This window comes from Rhinolophus sinicus, linkage group LG17, assembly GCF_036562045.2.
Source record: "Rhinolophus sinicus isolate RSC01 linkage group LG17, ASM3656204v1, whole genome shotgun sequence".
Lineage (NCBI taxonomy): Eukaryota > Metazoa > Chordata > Mammalia > Chiroptera > Rhinolophidae > Rhinolophus > Rhinolophus sinicus.
In genome coordinates this window covers 3,504,090-3,526,259 of record NC_133766.1, presented here as the reverse complement: position 1 = coordinate 3,526,259, position 22,170 = coordinate 3,504,090, and the positions used below count along the sequence as shown (strand labels likewise).

At 44.7% G+C, this 22,170-nt stretch overlaps 2 long non-coding RNA genes across 3 annotated transcripts in view; both read right to left on the bottom strand.

Moving 5' to 3' along the window:
- Positions 1-16,030, bottom strand: part of LOC141569386 (uncharacterized) — a 42,585-nt gene extending 26,555 nt beyond the window's left edge. The window contains exons 1-4 of one of the 2 annotated variants that reach the window (XR_012493002.1): positions 15,939-16,030; positions 7,638-7,689; positions 6,953-7,045; positions 5,512-5,740 (exon numbers count right to left, since the gene is read on the bottom strand). This is a non-coding gene — a long non-coding RNA (uncharacterized LOC141569386). Of the gene's footprint in view, positions 1-5,511; positions 5,741-6,952; positions 7,046-7,637; positions 7,690-15,938 lie in introns of those variants that run through there. The other variant, XR_012493001.1, reaches the window with a different exon arrangement.
- LOC141569387 (uncharacterized) overlaps positions 1-22,170 on the bottom strand; it is a 320,431-nt gene that overhangs the window by 94,709 nt on the left and 203,552 nt on the right. The window contains exon 3 of the long non-coding RNA XR_012493003.1: positions 20,322-20,381. This is a non-coding gene — a long non-coding RNA (uncharacterized LOC141569387). The remainder of the gene's footprint in view (positions 1-20,321; positions 20,382-22,170) is intronic.

Sequence of the window (22,170 nt, the reverse complement as noted above, 5' to 3'; positions counted from 1 at the left end):
TTTCAGAGCAGAGGCGCACACTACATTCAGGTAGGTGTAGGGTGCTCTCCGGGCCTGTGCCACTCAGTTGCCCTGAGAACTGGGGAGGCCAGGCTGGGTCCCCAGAGGCCCAGGACACTGAAATCCTCAGAACGGCCAAACCTCAGTGGCTCCTTTGTCTTTTCCTGTGACTGGTCATATCACATGGTCTATGCAAATGTCTATGCAAGTATGCACAACTGTAGAAAAACCAGTTTGTAACACAGATGACAAGCCCCTCAAAACAAGTAATTTACAAGAGGAGAAATATAAGTGGTCACTGCACCTAGGACAGGATGGTGTGTCTCATAATGAAAGTTCTGCCACTTAAAATAGCAAGGATGAGCTATTTGGACTGATTTGGCACTGAAGGTATAAAGCAATAACCATCGTCGGTGTGGTTGTGACAGAAACGGGGAAGAGAGATGCCCTAAGTGGCAATGCCGGTTATTATGGGCAATATGGCCACAGATGGTTTCTCTTCCTTTTTTATACCCGTCTGAATGCCCTCCTCTCTGGCCCCACCCCTCCCAAAAGCCATGTATCAAATGGGGAAAGCAAAGAGATATAATATGTGTTTAAGACTTTTAAATGAGAAATGTTAAATATACAGAAAGCTAGAGAGAACAATCTGATTATTCTGCCTGATAACCCATCTTTAGATTCAATAGTTAACCAATATTTTTTCTTGCCTTCCTCCCTCCCTCTCTCCATTTTTCCTTTCCTTTTTTCCTTCCCCTTTTCCCTCCCTCCTTTCCTTCCTTCATCCCTTCTCCCTTTCTTCCTTCCATCTTCCCTCCCTCCTTCCCTTCCTTTTTTTCACTGTTTTTTCTTTTACTGCATTATGTTAAAGCAAGTTCCTATCATGTCATCTTAACTCTAAATATTTCCATATATATTTCTTTTAAAAGAGACATTTTCTTACATTACCACAATCCTATTAATATGCCTAACAAAATTAACAAAACTTAATTAATAAAATCTAGTTCTGAGTGGACCTTAAGATTTCCTTAATTATCTCAAAAACTTTTACAATTGCTTTATTTTGAACCAGGACCCAAATAAGGCCCAATCATTGCATTTGATTGTAATGCCTTTTAAGTCTTTTTAATTTTGCAGCAGACCCTGCTCCTCCCTCTCCTTTTTTTCTGGCCCTTAAATGTTAAATCAATTGGGTTAGTTGTCCTATAAATGGTGCCAAAGTCTTGTTTTTGTACATGTGCTTTCCTACTGTCCTGCAAACTAATAGACCCAAATCGTGATTAAATTCAGGGTTAATGTTTTTCGGCAAGAATATTTCAGAAGTGATGCTGTGTGTTTCTTGTTGCATTATGCCACGCATACACAATGTCTGGTTGTCTCATTCTGAGCTGTGCTGCAGCTGACCAGGGGGTTCACATGGGGTAACCCAATCGTTCCCCTGCGAAGGTCCCATTGTCCTTTCTCCTCATGGCTTTAACATCTGTGGATGCTCATGCCTGAACCAATTATTTCATCAGTGGTTGGAAATGGCGATGCTCCGATTTAACTAATCCCTCTACATTTAATAACGACAATTCTTCTCTAAAGAAAACAATTTTCCTCATCAGCTAGGGCTTTTGCCATTATTCTTCAACGTAGAGATACAGGACAGGTAAGGTACAGGCAGATTCCTTAATGTTGCCCACTCAAGAGTCCAGTGACAGACCAGTGGCCAGAATAGCCACAATGCTGACTGTGGTCTCAAAGCAACACCACCCTCTGAAAGGAATGAGGGCTTCACAGACAAAGGGCTCATTCCAAGTTTGAGCTGGAAATAAGCAAAATGGTGATAAACCTTGTCGTGCCGGTAAGCAAAGACTCTCTCAACAACAACAACAAAAAATGGGGCTGCACCATAAAGACCCCCCAGGAGCTAGTTTGAGGGAGCTTCCCTGGTGCAAGATGTGGCAATCTGAGCATCAGAACCCATAGCCACTGCCACTGACTGACTCTCATGGAACTCTTTTCATGTTTGTCAGTTCATAATGACACAGACAAAAAACAAACAAACAGGTGGAGAGCCACAAAACCAGCAGCGGAAACAAAAACGAATACAGGGTAGCCACCGCAGGATGGTTGGACGCCAGCCCTTTTCTCTGAAAATGAGTGAATGAAAGAGGAAGGAAGAGTGGTTACGTTTCTAGAGGATGAGCATGGCTGCTGTGTGAAGAGGAGGTTGTAGGAAGAGTGGAAATAGGGAGACTCGGACTGAAATCCAGGGACTGTGCAAATTGCCAGGGAGATACAGAAGAGCTTGTTCCCGACCTCCTGGAACTCACATCCTAGTGCGGTGGCCGCCTTGTGACCAGGCAACGGCACCCAGGGGGGTCTGCATAGTAACAGGGACAAGCAGACAAGCCGATGGAACACGCAGGAAGGATGGGGATCACGCGAGCTTGGGGCGCTAACCCAGAGGGGTGACAGCCAAGCCATCTCACGGCTTGAGTCAGGAATAGCGACAGCCCTACCCCACCCCAGTGGGAGCCAATGGGAGCCTGAGGTGGTCAGCACTGACCCAGGACACGGATGGGATTCACCTGGCGGGAGAAGGAGGGGAACACTGAGCCCAGCAGGGAGGGAGAGACCGGGGAAGGCGGGCTGAACTTTGACCCAGCCCAGCCACAGAAAGGACAGGGCTCAGATCTGCATTATTTTTAAAGGAAAAGCCCAAAGGAAATAAGAAAAGAGAGAAGAAACATAAATCCATTCAGAGTAAGCAAATATGCCGGGGAAAGAATGCTTAGAAGGTACTTTTGAAGTAAACGGGACAGTTCCACTCCGTGAAATGCAGTACAGGAAGACAGCTGGCGCGAAATCATCAACCCCTCGGGTGTGTTTTATGTGAGATGGTCCGCATGGGCTTTGCACATACTTGTTGGGCCCACGATGTCTTCAGTAGACTCCAGCAATGATTACATTGGCTTTAAAGCAGAGAGAGCTGAGGCTCAAAGGGACCCAAGACTTGCCTGGATTCAGAATCAAGACAGCAACTCCAATCTTTCAACTCAACTCCAAGCCATAGTCAGGTTGGCAAGAACCTGGGAAAACAACCTAAAGGAATTTGGGTTCCCCTGGGGGAGCGATGCCGGCACACTGGCGTCCTGAATACATGGGGGAGCATGCGCGGTGAAGAGTTGTAGGAAGACAAAGGCAGAATTTTGTAAGATGAACTGGAGACAGGCAGGAGGCTTGTGAATTGTCGGGCGTACGTTGGAGCGGAAGCAGTGAACATGGGGAAAAAAGGTATAAAACACTTTGCTTAGGGACTTGGAAAGGGATGGTTTCAACACATTCTACAAACTTAAAATGTTATTGATCTTACATAAAAGGAAAAGTAGGGAGGATTTTGTGAAGATAAAAAACATGAGAAAGAAAGGAGAATAAAAGATGACTCTAATATTTTAAGATTGAGACAATGACACAACACAGAAATAGAGAAATTTGGAAGAGGTGGGCTGATTGGAGGAGAAAACTAATATATTTAATTTGGGGTAAATGAGTTTGAAAAGCCGGTGAGGCATCCAGGCAGCGATAGCTAGCAGGGTCCAGGAATCAATGCAGTGCTGAAACTTATAAGTAACTGTGAGAAGACTACAGAGGTAGAGGTCAAGGTTAAGACTCTTTGGGGAATTTTCCTATTACAGCTAATCCTTTTTAGAGGATTGATTTTGCCTTTAATGGCTCTACAATTAAAGAGAAGTATGATTCTCTGGAAAGGTAATGGAAAGTTTTGAAAAATCAGACTGATAAAGGAAGGTTTTACAACAGCCGCAGCAGCAGCCACCATTGATTAAATACTTCACTACAAAGAATTCACATTTGTTGAGTGCCTACAAAGTACCAGACGCTTTCTCTATTCAGACTCATGTAACAACACTGACAAACTGGGTGGATAAAAGATGTAGGAATCCTGCGACAGACTCACAGAATTGAAAAGGCCCTGGGCTACTAGGCCTGCCATTCATTCTAGAGAAGAGGAAACATGGCCCCACGGTGGTTAACTGATACTTTCTGAAGAGTCTGAAAAAGTCTCTTCTTTTGATTTTGATTTAATCACAATTGGGTTTGAATCCGTAAAGAAGAACTGTGCTCCCTTGCAGAGCACCTTCTTGGTGTGTGAGTGCATTTTGGAATTGCATTTAGTAAGGATGAAGGGATGGCCTCTAAGTCACAGTTCAACTCTCTTGGAGTGACAAGGCTGTCCCCAAGCATATGGCTTCTTCTGCCAACTCGCATGCAACCCCAATGATCAAACATTTCTGTTCTAAGTAATGCGCGATTTTCCCCGAGCCCCCACAGTTCAGAGCCCTGTAGCCAGTTTTGAGCTATTTACACTGTTCGAGCTTCTCTTTCTTCCGATTAACATTTCCCAGACTAACTTCAGCCCTGGAGAAAATATTTTTGGAAAGTTCTAAAGAAAAGCTGTTCAATTATTTTTGAGTTTTCAGAGTGAGAAAAGTCAATGTTTAATTGCTGCTAAAAAAAAGAAGAAGAAGAAAAAAAAAAAGATGAAGTACTTTGACGCTCTGGGTACCCAGACAATTAAAAGCTATCTTCTCATGGAAAGTGGTAACTCAGCACGCTTGCAGTTCTCAGCAAAAATCCACCCCTACGGGGGGATTGGACATTGGTCCTGTTCGAGATTTCTCTTGCTGCATAACAAATTGCCAAAAACTTTGCAGCTGAAGCAACATGCGTTTACAATCACACAGTCGCTGTGGGTGAGGAGTTTGGGCACAGCTTAGCTGGGTCGCCTGCTCAGGCGTCCCAGGCTGTAATCCAGGCGTCAGAGGAGGCTGCAGTTCATCTGGGAGGTTCTTTCCCACCTTCAATTAGGTTGCCGGCAGACTCAGGTCCATGGGACTGTATGATGGAGGCTCATGTGTGCTTGCCAGCTGTCAGCCAGGGACCGCTCTCAACGCCTAGAGACCCCGCCCTTCTCTGTAAGCAGCTCACACAGGGTTGTTTGCTGTGTGGGCATGGCTTGTTCTAGTATGTTCTTAAGGGCAAGAGCCAAAGAACCCTCCCTGCTCAGGCTCACCTGGGCTCCACGTGAGGGCTTTGGCACATAAATCCTTGGAGAAGTAGACAGTTTTGGGGTCTGCCTGTATTGACTCTTCTGCATGTCTTCCCATCAAGTCTGCACCAGAGTTACCTGACTGAGGTCCCAACATTTTGGGACGTGAAAACCTTCCTATCTTCTTTTCACCAGGGGCATCACTAAGACTGGCCCATTTTCTAACCCTTACTTCAGAGAACAACATCTAACCTGCGTCCTAAATGAGATGCAATATTTGAAACCGACGCTGTCTTGAAAAATATCGAGGCATGTGGTTGTATGACTAACTGTTATGCTTGACCCGGAGTGTTGAGAGATGAGTTTCAGAGCCGTCCCACCAGAGGACCCTAAGGTTGTCCTTGGCTTTGTGTGGCTCCTGCTGTGAACACTAAATAACTTTTATAGACCCTACATCCCTGGGAAAGAGGCACAGGCTTTACTCACTCGAGACTCATCTTCCCCACGTACGAGAAACCTGTTTATCTAAGAAGCCAGAAATTCAGAAGCTACATCGCATGTTCTTTCTTTGGGAACCAAGTCAAAAGTCCGATAAGTTGACTGCTACTTTTATTTTAGCCGGGTTGGGACGTCTGTATAAACAGCCTTTCTTATGACAATCTGGCTGGCAGCATGACTTCTGGTCTGGAAGAGGAGAATCATACGAATGTTTGTCTTTCTCAGTCACCATCCTCACCCCCCGCTCCCTTTGCTGCCCTTTCTCTGAACCGAGACTACAGTTTGATTGGGGCTTTGTTTTGTGCCTTGGGCAAAAGTTTTGGGTCAGCTGAGGTCAGTTCTCATTTCATCTAAATCAGTTTGCCCTCGCTCAATCTCAATGGAAAAACTTCAACAAAAATACATTCACACATAAGACTCAGTTTTCATTGAGTTCTGTGTTGGCAGAGGAGGGCAGATCCTTATCTCTGGAGGCACTTAACCTCTTAAACAATGTTTTATTAATTTTTTTGTTCAAGGAACCTCTACTTCTTCATAAATCAATTGCCTCCCCTGCTTCTCAGGCTGACTCCAGAAACTTGTGGACGTCTGGCATTTCCTATCATTTTAATGTAGACATGGTCTCAGACATAAAGAGGCTGGAGAACAGAGGACCCAGGGTCAGGAAACCAGGCTTTTTGTCCCGATTGTACCATTAGTGCGGCCTGGGTGAATTCCTACACCCCAGGCTCCTCATCTCAATAACAGGGAATTGAAGAGGATTTCAGTTTCTTAAACTCCAAGATGGAATGATTCAATTCATAGAAACTGAGTGGACACCCAAGACCATAAATAAGTCAACAGCTAGATACGGGATTTATTTGAGAACTCACAGTTTTCTACGGGGTTAATAAGCAAGGAGAACTTCTTGACCTATCGGGACGAGAGTGACCTCAGAAAGCAAGACAGAACTTCGAGCAAGTCAGAGCTGCTTTTCATATCAAATTAGTTCCTTTTCTAAGAGGGGAAACCGAGGCATCAAGAGGCTCAGTGACCGGCCTGCCATTGGCTGAAATGTGCCAGCGTGGGTTCCTTCGTCCGTGCTTTGACTTCTCACTACACCTTGATTCTGATACTACCACTCAGAGATGGTCTTCATAATAATTGTCATTAGTATCGTGTTTTAAAGGAGTTCGGTTTTTAAAAGCTCTGTCTGTTCCAAGCCAGCACACCAGGTCAGTCTTTCCGCTCCCCATTAGGGCTGTACCCACCAACCAAGGGGCAGTGTGCGAGTTGACACATGGCGGGTGTGTCGCAGGGATTTGAACACAAACAGAAGACTTTGAAGCACTACTCTGTGTGAGATCACCTGAATTCATGCCTTCAGCCTGCTTTGTCGGTTCCACACACTCCACTTACCTAAGGATGTGAGCCTGAAAAATGCTTTCTCGGGACATCTTTCCAAGCGCTGCATTGAGCTCAGGTATTTGGATAGCTGGAGTCCACGTTTATCTTGGGAAAAGCAGTAATCAGGGTTGTTGCCTTTGGGAAGTTTATATATGGCATTTACAAATACACAGATACGGGTTTTGTTCTATATAGACCCCTCCCCACCGCCCTGAATTTTATGTTTACGATAATCCTCAGATAATAAGAACAACTCATCACATTTTAGCAAGAGTTACATTAGCTCCAGTTTGCTGGCAAGGAAATATCTCCTCTTCCTGATCGTATCTTGTTTTCTCCAAATTTGGAAGAGTGAAAAGTGTCACAAACATGGGTTTTTCAAGCAACTACTGTCTTCAGAGACGCTCAATGCTACTTTTAAACTGGTATCATCCGATGGGATATTTGATAAAATATCTATTTTTCTAATGAGAGGACTTACAGATGTTTTTGTTTTCTGCATGATCGAGTTTCACAACGAACATCAATTATTCTACTGTCCTGACCATACACCCATCACCTCAGGAGCTACATGGGCCCCTGGCCCTGCGCTCAGAGGCCGGCAGGTGCATATTTGTATTTTTGTGGTCCTCATCCTACAGGTCCATCACCTGAAAGCCACGGCTAGCTTGACAATTTCTAGTGGCCCCTCACTCACCTGAGAACATGCTGCTTTGGGTCTCGAAACCAGATGCCCAAATTTGGTATCACTGTGCAAAGAATGAGAGGGTGGAGAATCAGAGAGAGGACGGTGGGACATCAGAGCGTGGAATTTTACTGCTATTTACTTGAGCAATAACTAGATTCTGGGTGGCACTTTCTCCCAGGCTTGCAACCATATATTAGTTTCCTAATTGGAACTTTGGGTCAGTGTGTTTACGTTTTCCTAAATAACAAAACCTTACGTCATTCATGGATCTAGCTAGGCAAGTTATGAATTATGGATGAGTGGATAAATAATTAAGTAAACAGATTTCAGCCCGACACAGCACATTCTCCTACACCCCCCTCCACTTCTGGGCAGCAGCACGGTCTGAATGTTAAAGAGAACAAGCCTCCGAGCCAGAGCAACTTAGTAATGAGTCCAAATTCACCACGTTCTAGCACTGCCTGGAACGGTTCGCTTAAGCTCCATTGTCCTCAACTGTAAAATGCTTGTGACAATAGTCCCTACCTCTGATTTTTGTGAAAATTAAATGTGATAATATGTGAAAAGCATTCGGTGCAGTGCTTGGCACATAGCAAATGTGACACCTTTTTTCCAAGGCACACCTTTCTCTTGCAAACTTCTCTCATCCCTTTATCAGTCAGAATTGGCTCACTGATCTAGTGAAAAACACTTAAATTTCAGGGGATCTGCAGAACGGAAGTTCATTTCTCACCTATGCATAGAGAGTAGGTGGGGGAAAGCTGGGCTCCACAGGTTGGAGACCCCGGCTCCTCCCATCTTCGGTCTCCATGGTTACCGAGGGGGTGGAGACAGCAGATGATGGCCTGTGGGCCAGCTCACCTGTGCCTGGGCTGCTACAGCCCATGAGCCAAGAAAGGTTTTTTCCTGATGAAATAGCTGTATTTTAAATAGTTATTAAAAAGTACACACATAATATCCTTGATTTTGCGTCTGGGCCCACAGAGCCTAAATTACTTGCTATCGTGCCCTTTAGGAAAAAGTTTGTGAACCCCTTTCCTAGGGTCCTAGAGCAGAGTCCCCTACCGCCCTGGGCCCCCTCTGCTTCCGGCCATCAAATGCGGGAAGGGAAGAAATAGAGATCGCGTAGGAGATTTTCATAGGTCAGCTCAGGAAATGACCTATGTTCCTTTGGCCAGAACCCGGTCAAATGGCCACACCTAAGTGCAAGGGAGGCTGGGAGACGCGATGTAGTGTGTGCCCAGGAGAAAAGTCATGGGTTTTAGTAATCACAGCACAGTACTGCCATGCCATCCTAAACACAAAATCCTGGCTCTGCGACCCCACGCCTCCCCTCTCCCGCACTCAACCCCGACCCAATCCTCCTCATCCCCAAATACCACGACTCACTCCTCCCCTCCCTGGGGGGGTCCCTCCATAATGCATCTCCAGGGACCACTCTCCTATCATCATTCCGACAACTTGCCGTTTTTGAATCCTTCTATTTTTGCGTGTCTTATAAGTCCTCTCTGTGTCTTTCCCCGGGATTTTAGTGGCGCAGGCTTCCCCTGTCATTCATTCTGTTACTGATCTTGCCACTCAAACAACAGACACACGATGGCTGGCTGTGCAGAGGGCTGCTCCTCCTGCCCGACTTCCCAGACTCAAACTCTGAAATTCTATTCTGTGACCACGATTTCTTATTATTCTATGGAAGCCCTTCGTCCCAAACACCACTGGTCTTTGCCTGGTCTTCACAGACTTCAGGCCCCAGCTGTTTCTCTCTGGCTCTGCCTCTGTCTCTCTGCCTCTGTCTTTCTCTGCCTCTCCCAATCCCTGTCTTGTTCTCTCACCTGCCATCCTAAGCCTGGACCCAGTGATCAGTTATGTCATCTACTCTTCCTGACACTCAGGGACCCCCCACCCAAAGCCTTTCTCCATATTTTCTGCCTTGAGTAGCTCCACATCTGCTTAAACAGTGTCACTATATATGTGCTCCACTTCTATTACCAAGCTGGTGAGTGTCGCAAAATAAAATAGTGAACAGGCTAACTGTTTTCTCAAATATTTCTACTCTCCACCCTCAGCTGGGTGCCCAGATAATTAGCAATTCTTTCATTTGTCTTTCTTGCTGCATACGTAAAGGTTGCAATTTTCTTGTATCTGTGTCTCATCCAAAGTCACTGAAGATGACTTTAATTTATTCATTTATAAGGAATTTAAATGATTCGCTCATTAATGCAATGCATGTTTGCTGAGAAACTATTACGTACCCTGTTATGCTTCCAATCTAGTTTTTTTCAGGACAGCTAATATGAGGGTTTCATCTTGCTTTGGATTTCAAAATGTTTCTGTATCTTTCTGCTCTCAGAGAATGAAGAATTCCCCCCCCCCCCCCATCTTTTTGAGGCTGGTGCATTTAACCTCTTCTTTCTTTCAGAATTTTCTTTTTGATCTTTGACTTTCTGAAGTTTATATATGATATACCAAGGTGGAGTTCTTTTGGCATTTACCTTGCTTGGTGTTCTCTGAGCTTTCTGAGTCTGTGGTTTGATGTCCAACATTAATGTGGAGAAAATTCTCTACCATTATTCTCTCAAATATTGCCTCTGTTCCTGTGTTTCTTTTCCATCTGGTATTCCTGTTACATGTATAATACACCTTCATAGTTGTCTCACAGTTCCTGGCTATACTGTTCTGGTTTTTAGTCTTTTCTTCTCTTTGCTTTTCAGTTTTGGAAATTTCTATTGTTATATCCTCAAGTTCAGTGATTCTTTCCTTAGCCATGTTCAGTTACTAAGGTGTCCATCAAAGGTAGTCTTCATTTCTGTTATAGTGCTTTTTATCTCTAGTATTTCTTTTTTATTCTTTCTTAGAATTTGCATCTTTCTGCTTACATTATCCATCTATTTTTGCATGTTGTCTACTTTGCCCATTAATTCCTTTAATATATTAAACATAGTTTGATGTTGTTGTTTTTTAATTCCTGGTCTCATAATTCCAACAGTTCTGCCATATCCAATTTTGGATCTGATGTTTATTCAGTTTTTTCAAACTGTTTTTTGCTTTTGGTGTGACTTGTCATTTTTGTTGAAAGGTGGACATGCTGTCCTCAATACAAGGAACAGGGGTACTAGGGCTTTAGCAATGCAGTGGCATGGTGTGTGAGTGTGTGTTTGTGTGTGTGTGCTGAGGCGGGCATTCTGTAGTCCTGTAATTAGGTCTCAGGGTTTTGGTGAGCCTATGAAATGGGAGAAGGGGGTCAAAGTTACAAACTTCCGGAGATAAAATCAATAAGTCAGGAAGACATCATGTGCAGCACAGTGACTATAGTTGATAATACTGTAGCCTATTTGGAAGTTGCTAGAAGAGCATATCTTAAAAGTTTCCTCACACACAAAAAATTTGTAACAATGGTAGAAGATGCTAACTACACTTATTGTGGTGATTATTTGGAAATATATACAAATATCAAATCATTATTGTATACCTGAAACTAATATAATGCCATTTATACCTAAATGAAAATCTGTGTGCATTTAGAGTAATTTAGGCTAAATTTTTTACTTTAATATGCATTTTCTATGTTGAATTACTTGTTTCGTGCTTCCTTTTTATTTTTTGTTTTCTTTTGAGTTAATCAAGCATTTTTATCACCTCCAATTTTCCCTCCTTTTTTTTTTTTTTCAGGGCGCAGCTCACAGTGGCCCATGTGGGGCTCAAGCCAGCAACCTTGCTGTTATTACCATGTTTCCCCGAAAATAAGGCCTACCCCGAAAATGAGCCCCAGTTAAGATCGTCAGCCAGACGGACGCATTTAGTACATTATGACGATGTTCCAGAAGAAGATGACGTGACTGCATTTGAATAAATGTAGATTGTTGTACATGAAAAAAAATAAGACATCCCCTGAAAATATGCCCTAATGCATCTTTTGGAGCAAAAATTAATATAAGACCCAGTCTTATTTTCAGGGAAATACGGTATAAGATCCGGTCTTATTTTTGGGGAAATAGGGTAGCACCACGCTCTAACCCACTGAGCTAACTGGCCACCCTTCCAATTTTTCCTACTCTCATTGCTAGTTAAACATTTTTAACTATTTTTTGGTGATTAGCATAGAGATTACAATATACATTTATAACTAATATAAATTAGCATAATAGTTTTACTACTTCTCTGAGAATTCAAAGACCTTAGAATATGTTATCTTTAACCTTTTCCCCTTTATGTTATTGACATTATGATTTTAGTTACATATTTTTTAAATGCTATAAAACATGATATTTATTGTTTTATATAGTCAGTATGTATTATATTCACCCACATATTTCCCTTTTGTAGTTCTCTTTCTTTCTTTATGCATTTTCACACTTTTATCTGGGACCACAGTTCTTATCCCAAAGAACTTATGTAGTATATATGTTCATGAATATGTCCTGGTCATAAATAATCTGAGGCTTGGAGGTGAGGCAGGAGATGAATGCAAATGTTTTTATTTCATCTTCATTTTTGGAGGATGTATTCACTGGGCACAGAATTCTAGAAAAATTATTATTTGTCAGTGCATTAAGTATGGCATCCATTATTTTTGCTGAAAAGTTAACTGTCAGTTTTATTGGGGCTTCTTGAAAAGCATTGACTTTACTCTCTGGCTACTTTTAAGATTTTCCCTTAACATCTGGTATTCAGCAGTTTTAATATGATATGCGTGTGCGTGTGTGTGTGTGTGTGTGTGTGTGTGTGTGTGTGTGTATCCTGTTTGGATTCTGAAATGGTTCTTGAGAGCATGCTTTCAGTATTGTCACTGAAGTGGTTTTCAAGTCTTGTCCCTTTGAGTGGATTGTCCACTTTGTAATCAGATAGTCTGCCTAAAATGCAAATTTCACCATGTTATCACCGGTCCAGGTGTAAAAGGCTTCCCGCCCTAACTCCACCTGTATTTGCATCCTCATTTCCTTCTTCCTGAACCTAGGCTTCTGCTGGGCCAACGCTGAGGTAAAAGCATTCATCGTCCTCCACAAACTCTCATGTGTCTGTGCCTCTGCTTTTCCTATTCTCTCTCGGTAATCGCCTTCGCTTAGCTCTACGCACACTGACATGTGCAACCAGATGGCCCTGAGTCATCCCTCAGGATTGACCTTAGACATCACGTCTTCTAGGTACCTTCTCTGTGTGCCCAGTCTGCACTGTATCTCTCATGCCTGCCTGACCTCCTTACCGACCACACTAGACACTAATCGAGAGAAGTCACAGACAGAGGTGCCTCTTTTAAAGCTTACCCCAGTGTCCGTCACATTGGAAGCAGGTATCTGTGGAGTAAGTTAGACACAATCAATATAACCAGGCTCCAATGAATAACTGTTTCTTCTCTTCATCTACTGGGCCCTTCCTGTCTCCAGGCCCTGCGCTCAGGGCCTTAGACACGTTATGACCTTTAACCTTCCACAGCAACCTCATGGCCTACGTACCATAATTACCCCATCTTACAGATGGAGAAATTGAGGTTTGGAGAGGTTACACATTTTGCTTAAAATTACACAGATAGTAAATGATGGAGCACAGATTCCAATCCAAGTCGGCGTAACTCCACAACACGCAGGCTTATTCACAAAAATGGGGACTGACTGACCCTCTCAATTTCGAATTTCTGACAGGAGCACCCCCTTCCCAGCTTCACCAACAATTCCCTGGATTTAAACACTAATTATGTGTTGTCACCAACACAATGCTGGGTCAGGACAATGATAAATGAGAAAATAAAATTTTCCCCATGTCTGAATTTAGCAGGCTTACTTCTGAGTCATCCCATGTCCCCAGGGTGTTATGAGAACTAATATAAAGAAAAGTTCATTCAAATTCTCCTCGGGACCTAGGTGTGAATTAGACTCCTGGAGACAGAACCTGGGCTATTTTGGGCCACGTCTGCAGGACGATTTAAGCAGATTCTTCAGACTGCTGATTGAACATAATTATGCTGCTTCTATAGCTACAAAAAGAGCAAATGTGCTAAGCATGGTGGATTGCAAAGAAATGACCCATGGCTGCCTGGAATCGGGCCTTTTCTGAAAGGATCAGGACAAAAGCCTCTACATACAAGTCTACTGTGGCCTGGAGGGGTCAGGACTCTTTCAGAGGCAGCTGGTCTGCAATCACATTGCCAAGTGACTCCACAAAGCTGCTAAAGCCCCTGAGCATCCTGGGCACAGAGAATGTACTGGCTGGTCTCTCAGAGGCCTCCTCAGGGCTGAGGGGGTCCCCCCTCCCTGGGAAGGACACACATGACAGTATCTATGGCTCAGCAGGGACCCCGACACTACTTGGGCAGCCCCTGGATGCAGTCTCATCCTGCAGCGGGAAACTCCTTGGCTGCAGCTGCAAAGAGGGGAAGGCGTTGGGGGTGGGGAGCTCCTGCACGACCTCCTTCCAGCCTGTCCTGTCTTCCTAAGTTACTCCTTCCATGCCCAGTTCCTTTCAGTTCTAGCTCCAGCCTCCCCGGAGTGTCACTCTCCTCAACCAGAAAGGTGGTACAGGTGGGAATCGCAGTTTATCAGTGAGTGGCACAGCTCTTCCTCACCAGGTGTGAATGCAAAAGTGCTTTGTACATGGAGACAGGCTATGCAAATAGAAAACATCACTACACTATATGTTATCATTTAAAGGGTGATTGTGAAATTGCAAAGTAAGGACCCATGGCTGCCTGGAACGATGCCCGATGCCCGTGACAAAATCAACCATGCAAATTGCCCTGTTAATTTCACAGGGGTTAAGAGAATATAGAAAATGAGGCCGAACCCATAAGAAATCAGAATAAAAATAGGTTTGGGAGGTTAGGTGGACCACATTTTGGTTTTCACTTGTTGGAGGAAGTTAATGCATGATGATACCTACAATTTGTACAAAAGGCTGTATTTTGAGAGCATGTGAACATATCCCTGATCTGATTTGCTCCTGATAGTAACCATACGAAGAGCATACAATATAATCCTTTTGTCCAAATGAGGAAATAGATATCCAGGTGTCTGTCCCTTGCCCCTGGGGAATTAGGGTGAGGCTGGAACCTTAGACGTACTCTTTCGTCTTTCTATTACAGTAAGACTCCCCCACTGTACTTGGAATACAATTGTATGATTAAATCAGTTTTCTCTGTACTGTGCTATACCCTAGTCAAAAGCAGGAGTGGGGTGCAGTCAGGGACGTGGAGGCATCAGGGGGTTCTGCAGTTGGCTTGGAGTTCTTGTGTGAAGTCACATAGAGTCTCTCCTGGGATTGTATTTAATCAAGAAATTGCGAGCAGGTAGATCCAATGCCCTGAACTGCAGATCCGTGCCCCCAGAGCCTGACATCTAGAGGAAATAAATGCACACACACAAATGGACAGCTCTCCGTGAAACAGCATTTCAGAGAAAGGAGAGACCAGTGAGAGCAAGTGTGGCTGCAGGAAGCTGCAGGAGGGCGGTGTCACTGCAAGCAAGCCAGGTGCAGCTGAGGAATTAAACAGACTGAAGGGGGAGGCACGTATTTCCCAGTGGGAGGGGGGGACAGTGGGAGTAATACTTACTGTGCTTTCCTGAAAATGAGAGGTAGCCAGACCATCAGCTCTAACGCGTCTTTTGGAGCAAAAATTAATATAAGACCCGATATTATACTTATATTATATTATATTAAATTTTATATTATACCCGGTCTCATATAATTAAGATATCTTATATAATATAAAATGTTAAATTTTATATTATACCCGGTCTTATACAAATAAGACCGGGTATAACATAAAATATAATATTTCTGATAAATAAGACCGGTTATTATACTGTATTACATTACATTACATTATATTATATAAGACTCGGTCTTATATCGTATTAAAATAAGATCAGGTCTTATATTTAATTTTTGCTCTAAACGACGCATTAGAGCTGATGGTCTGACTATTTTCGGGGAAACACGGTAGAGGCGGGAATAGCCCGGGTTTGCGTGTGAGGCAGAGAAGACACCAGCTCAGCTGAGGCAGGAGGGCCCCTCACTCATCAATCTCCATGTACTACCGATGAACAGTGACATCCCCCCAGACCAGACCAGCAGTATAGTCCGCTCTGGTGACGGCTTAGCAGGGACGCCACCATCCCCCCGCCCCAAGCTCTATCTGTAATGCCAACCAGCATGATCCTCGGGGTGGTGGCTGCCCACACTCTGTGTCGTTGTGACTCTTTAAAAGGGGGAGGTGTGGGGAGGTTAGGGGAGAGGAGAGGAATGCTTTGGGGAGGGGGTGGGGGGCGGATTTAGTTTCTACCTGAGCACCTGGAAAGGTTTTCCACAAGCTTAACTTACCCTTCGTCTTTGCAGGTTGGTTCCTGACAATGATTTTCCCTTGTGAGATCTCCCATTTTCTCTCCCCTTTCCCGCTTGGTACATACTTTTTCTTCTTATGGTGGATTTCGTATTTTTAGCCCAGGCAGTTGCTGTGGCAACCACTAGAGCTGAACATTTTGTTTCCCAAGAACAAATGTATGGTTAAATATTCAAGCAATTTGCCATTGTTCAAAGGAACTGAGATTTCACAAGCATGTTATTCAGACCATGTGAGAGAAATTGCATTTTCTCTCCTTTATTTAAAGGGTTCTCACAGTATTCACACTTTTCCAGGGTTGGGATGGAGGTGAATGTTGACATCAAATGGGGTGATCTCTTTCAGAAAGGATAAAGAATAATTTTATTATGTTTTACTGCCCCCACAATTTTTTGGAAGACTGAACCATGAGTACTCCAGACAACAGAGATGGGAGCTCATTTCCTCCCTCCTTGGGAAGGGAAGATGTCTAAAGAGGTACTTTTCCCCAGCCTTTCAATGTAGGGGGGTGTCCTTCCCATAGCTAATTACCCCCAGACAGTGCTGGCACCGAAATATGGCTTTTGTTTAATCTTCTGACCTTTTGCGTACATTAGAGAAGCTGCAGAAATTGCATTTACTATGTCTGAGTATTCTTTTTTTGCCCCGCGAGAATGCTGCATACACATATTACAGATTGTGGATTGCACACGTCTCTATTTTAGTATCTGAGGTTCGGAAGCTTATCTCAGCCTCCAGATTCCTTTCAAGTACACTGGAGTGTGAGAAAGGATCTCCCACACATCTAGATAAGGCATTCTTAACCTTGGGTCCATGAACTTGGATGGAAACAAATTACATCATTATTTTTGCTAACGTCTAACTGAGATTTATCATTTTGCTCCATTAAGATTGTAGGAAAAAACCACTAGTCCCCACTAGAAACCCCACCACATCACAGCTGTTGAAAAGTTACACTGAAATGTTGTGCATACTGTACTCACCACCACTTTGAAACTATGGTCATTATTAGATACACAGTGCAGCCCGCCCAATCTTGTTGCTTCTTAAGTGGATAAAGAACATACATATTCAGTCATATCACAATTTGATTTTCAGTATTTTGGGAACTGTATTTAAATTGCTTTTCTTTGTAATAAATTATATTTTATTTTATGCAGTTAAAAATAATATTCTAAGAAAGGGGGGTTCTGAAGGTTTTCCAGACTGCCAAGGCGGTCCGTGGCACACGAAAGTTCAACAACGTCTAATCTACACGCATGCACTCCCGTGGTGCTGTCTGTGCATCTATGAGCAGCTGGGTCTCAAGGACACAAGCTGACCTAGGACCTTCATCTGACTTATTGAGTCACTTCAACACTGAGCTATGATTCTCGGTAGCATGTGGGAGCCTGCCGAGGAAGGCCTGGCCCTGTTTGAGAGCCAGTGGTCCTTTCGAAGAAGCTACCGGGACACCATCACCGGGACCCTTTCTGTCCTCTCTCATGGCCTTGGAAAGCCACTCAGTGGAACTGAAAACTCAGAAGCAGCCCTACAGAAGGAAGTCTCAGTGGAGTCAGAAGTCAGAAACCATCCTGGGTATGTCAAGTAGGAAGGGATTTAATATAGGGAATTAGAGGCTGGGCTCGGGGAGCGAGGTCAGGGAAAGCTACCACTGGTTTTCCAGGAACCGGGAGCTTAAGGAACTGCAGAAAACAGCACTGCCAGTCTGGGCTGCTGCAACACGAGGGGCATGACTTGAAGAAAGACACATGGACATTTGCCTTTCTTCTGAAGCCCCCACAGCTGCCTGCTGCTGCTGCTGCTGCTGCAGGAAATGCAACGGCTCTGCAGCCCTGCTTTCCTGGCTCTGTACTTGCCTGTTGCTGTTGGGACCCAACCCACAAGCTCACTGGTTGGGATTCTGACAGGTGTGATTTTCAGACTCCTGGCCTCTGGAGAACAGAGGCAGCACAGGGCCTGGGGGCCGGGGGTGGCAGGGGAAGATTGTGCAGAGCCTGCGGCAGACGGCCCAGCACACGAGTCTGCTGGAAAACGCAGGCTTGGGTGTTGGGATAGCTGAGCTCCGTCCTTGGCTGTGGGCCTGGGGTAACTCACACATGTCCTGTCTGGGATTCAGCCTTTATATTCACAAAGGTTTACTGTTCAAACTGACTACATTGTGATTAAGTCCTGAATCCCAGTGGTTCTGGGAAGCAGCTCCTTGGAATTCGACCCCTTGCTGAGAAGACTGACGCCTTGGTTGGCGAGCACTGATGGAGGAGTGGGTCTGAGGAGAAGCTGTGAGGCACGGGGCTGAGGAATTCTCGAAGGAGTCTTCCGGTTTGCTTGGGCTCTATAGAGACCTGTCTTTCCCAATGCCACCTGTATACCTGAGAAAGCCACCGACGATGACGGGCTGACATTTTCCTCTGTCTATAGCTTAGGTAACCCACTAGCTGGAAAACAGTGACACTGATGCCACAAGCCACGCCTGAGCGTTTCATGCTGTATCTGCCAGTCTCATCACATTTGTGCGCTCGGATGCGAGCATCTGGGAGGTAATTTCTTACTGACCCAGAGGCATCTCTGTATGATATAATCAGCCGTCTAGAACAAGCTCTCACTCAGCTTCATATTCACCTTCACCACCTCCCCCCTCACTCCAGCTCCTCACTGTCTCGCCAAGTGAGGAGAAAACAGACAGAGAACACCAATGTCACAGATCCTCTCAACAGGACAAGACAGTGTGGATCTGGCTGAGAGGCATTTTACTGTTGCCTGCCCCTCGCCCCACCTGGGGGAAAGGGGGCGATGGCTACAGCCTTCTAGAACAGTCTTCTTCTCTCCTACAGACAAGCACGTCCCTGGACTCAGAAGGCTGAGCTCCTAGGGTGCCATGCTGTCACCAATCCAGGGAAGGCCAGACGGAGGAGGTTTTGAACAGCCAACAGTAATTCTCTGCCCTTATTCCCCCCCAAGTGAAAGGATTTTGTGCAGCTGAGAGAACTGGTTTAGCAGGAATTTTCAGGAAGGAAGAGACACACTCTCCGATTTTGTGGTTTACAAAGGGCAAGCTTAAGTTTCCCCTGAGAGGGGCCAGCTCCGGGCAGAGGTGGGGCAGAGTCAGGGACCCAGGCTTCCCGGCATCCGTGGCACCCCACACTCTGTTGAGAGGAGCTAAGCTGGCTGGATAGCTGATGATCATACAATTTGGGGGGTCCCTGCTATATTGACACTGCCTACTTTTAGCACTGGAGTGACTAAGAGAAAATCAATGGAATTCACCTTTAAAAACCATGCCTGACCATCAGTGTGTAAAGCTCAGCGCTGGAGCTACCTGGGATGCAGGGGTTTCTGACGTCGGGCTTTCAGAAGCTAATCGAAATGAACAGCACGTGCAAGTAACTTCGATACAACTCTGTGGCGAGTGCTAAAATGTGGTCACAGATCCCCTTCACGGGGGAGAGAAGAATTACTGCCTTCTCTGTAGATATAAGTGACGGATGAGATCAGCAGAGGAGGAAATATTTTATGCAGAAGCCAAAACTTGAACCGAGGCCCAAGGTAGCAGGGTGGAGGCCATTATTTGAGAAACATGGAGGAATCTTAGATGAATTTACGAAATGGGTGGAGGAGATGGAATTACGGAGTTAGAGGCCAGCCTGTGGAAGGGCAGGCTGGATGGTTGGGAGTTTATCCCATAGACAGCAGGGAGTCACTGAAGGTTTTCCATCAAGGGAGTGATATGATCAAAGCTGTGTTTAGGGGCAATAGTGGAAGAGTGGACTGGCCCTGGAGAGAGGGAAAGATTGGGGCATGAACTGGGCTTGGTTGTTATGAATGGCAAGAGGCAGACAGGTCTGAGCCATCACAGACGTGGTCCACACGGACAGGCTGCCAGCAGCCAGCCTGACTAGTCTTGAGTTTCTGACACCTGATAAGCCACAGGGTCATGGACCTGTTTGTGAACCACTAGGGCCGACACAGTCTACGAGCTCATCTAGTCTTTGCCGAATTTTACAGAGAGGAAAACTCAGCCTCAACGTGGTCAAGTTCCACCTTGTAACGTATTGCAGTAGCAAAGAGCTTAACTCTTCATATTCACTGTTCCCGTAACCTGGAGAGGTCGTTCTAATTCAAAATGTATTATATAAACACTTTATGAAAAGGCCCACGGAAGCATGATCCAAGGCTTCCAAGCAGACCCCAGGTGTCCAGAAGGAATCCCTTCTGCCATATCCTCTCTCAGTACAGGGCGAGCTCAGTAAAAACAACTTTCCCTCCTATCGATTTTCCCTTCCCTTCTTGGTGTCTATGATTTGTTGTCTGATTTTGTGCTTCTTTATCTTGTAAAATATTAAGAGGCAAAAAACTTGTCCTACCTGCAGCTGTAGCCCATTTCGTTCCAAGTAGGCGTCTCGGTAGAACTCAGCCAAGGAAACCTGGTTAAAACAAAACAGGGCCTGACACATGATCCGTCCAGCATAGTGAGGAACTAAGCCAGAGTGCACCCCGGGAGTCTTCCAGAATCAGAGTCCTATGCTGCTGTGATCCTTGGGTCCACCATGCCTTCCCGCTCCTTAGCCTCAGGCCCAGCTTTCCTGTCCTCGCCCTGCCACCAAAGACAAGGACCGGCCAGGGCAGGCCATGCTAGATCATTCTGGTTTGCTCTGTCCTGAAGGAGGGCTCTGCTATGTGGTTTCAGTCCTGAAACTTGTGCTTCTAGCCCCAACTCAGATGGGTACGGGCAGAGGAGAAGATGCAACTCAGCACCTTCTGTTAGGGGCAGGCCATGGGAACTGGAAAATTTTAATTCTGGGCAAAGGCAGAGATAAGGAAATCTTGAAAAAAAAAATCTCTTATCTGTGTTTCCAGCCCCAGAGGAACACAAAATTTAGAGGTAAAGAGGACCACAAAGAATAAAAATCCTATGAGACTTTGGGGCGTGGCCTTAAAAGCTTGGTAGAGCTTAGAGCAGCACAGTAGCCCAGAAATGCCCTTTCAAGTTCTAGACCATATTTGTCGAGCATTCGCTATGCTGTTTCCCTTTCTTCATTATTTCATTAGTTTATTTTTTTCCAGATTTACGGAGGTATAACTGACATATAAAGTTGTAAGATATGTAAAGAGTACAATGTAATGATTTGATACACATATATGCTGCTAAAGGATTCCCCCATTGAGGGATTTAACATGTCCATCACCTCACATATTTACATATAAACATTTAAGGTCTACTCTCTGAGCAAATTTCAAGTATACCACACAGAGTTATCAACTATAGTCACCATGCTATACATTCAATCCTCTAAGAGTTTCTTAATTAGTCTTCACAGCAACTCTTTTAGGTCGGTTTTATTAAGCCACCAATTGTTCAGTTAAGAAAACAGGCTCAGAGAAATCAAATAAATGGTCCAAAGTTGTAAAGGGCAGAGCAGGCAGGCCGACTTCAGTGCCTGTGTGCTAAAGCACCACCCCACAGTGTATCACCAGGCAGGAAGGAGGGAATTAATGAGTGATGGAACTTTCTGCTCGTTTAACAAAGTCTGCCTCGGGCATACGGAGCACAGCTACAAGGCCCGATCCTGGCAGTTTGCCAAGTATAGTGACTCTCTCTCGTTGATAAATTCTATATTTTCAAGTTCACGTATTTGCTAAAATGTATGTGTAGCCCTAAACCCAGGCTCGTGGTGCTTTTGCACACTCATTCATGAACATATTCAGAACAGGAGAAAATCTGAGTCATCCGACACACGCATTGCCAGCTAAGGTGAAATAAGGCATCACGCCTTGTTTCAGCTCTCAGACTGTAAACGTGCCCTTTCTGCAGTCTATTTAGTGCCACGTGTTTTGCATTTCTGTGCTGTGTGTGTGTGATTTCACTACTTAAAATGGCCCCTCTGCATAGAGAGGAAGTGCTATGGAATGTTCCTGAGCATAAGAAGACGGAGGCGTGCCTTTCAGAGGACATCTATGTGCTGGATAAGTTCATATAGACATGAGTTCGGTGCTTGTGGTCATGAGTTCAATGTCAATGGAGCAATGATACATATTAAATAAGACACCTTTAAACAGAAACACATATAAAATAAGGTTATGCGTTGACCAGTTGGCAAAAATGTTGTGACCAGAAGCTTATAGGAACCTAACTCTGTACTTCCCCTAGGAACAATGGTTCACTGTTTGTGGAGGCTTTCTAGAACACAGCTGTGGGGAATAATGAGAATCAAC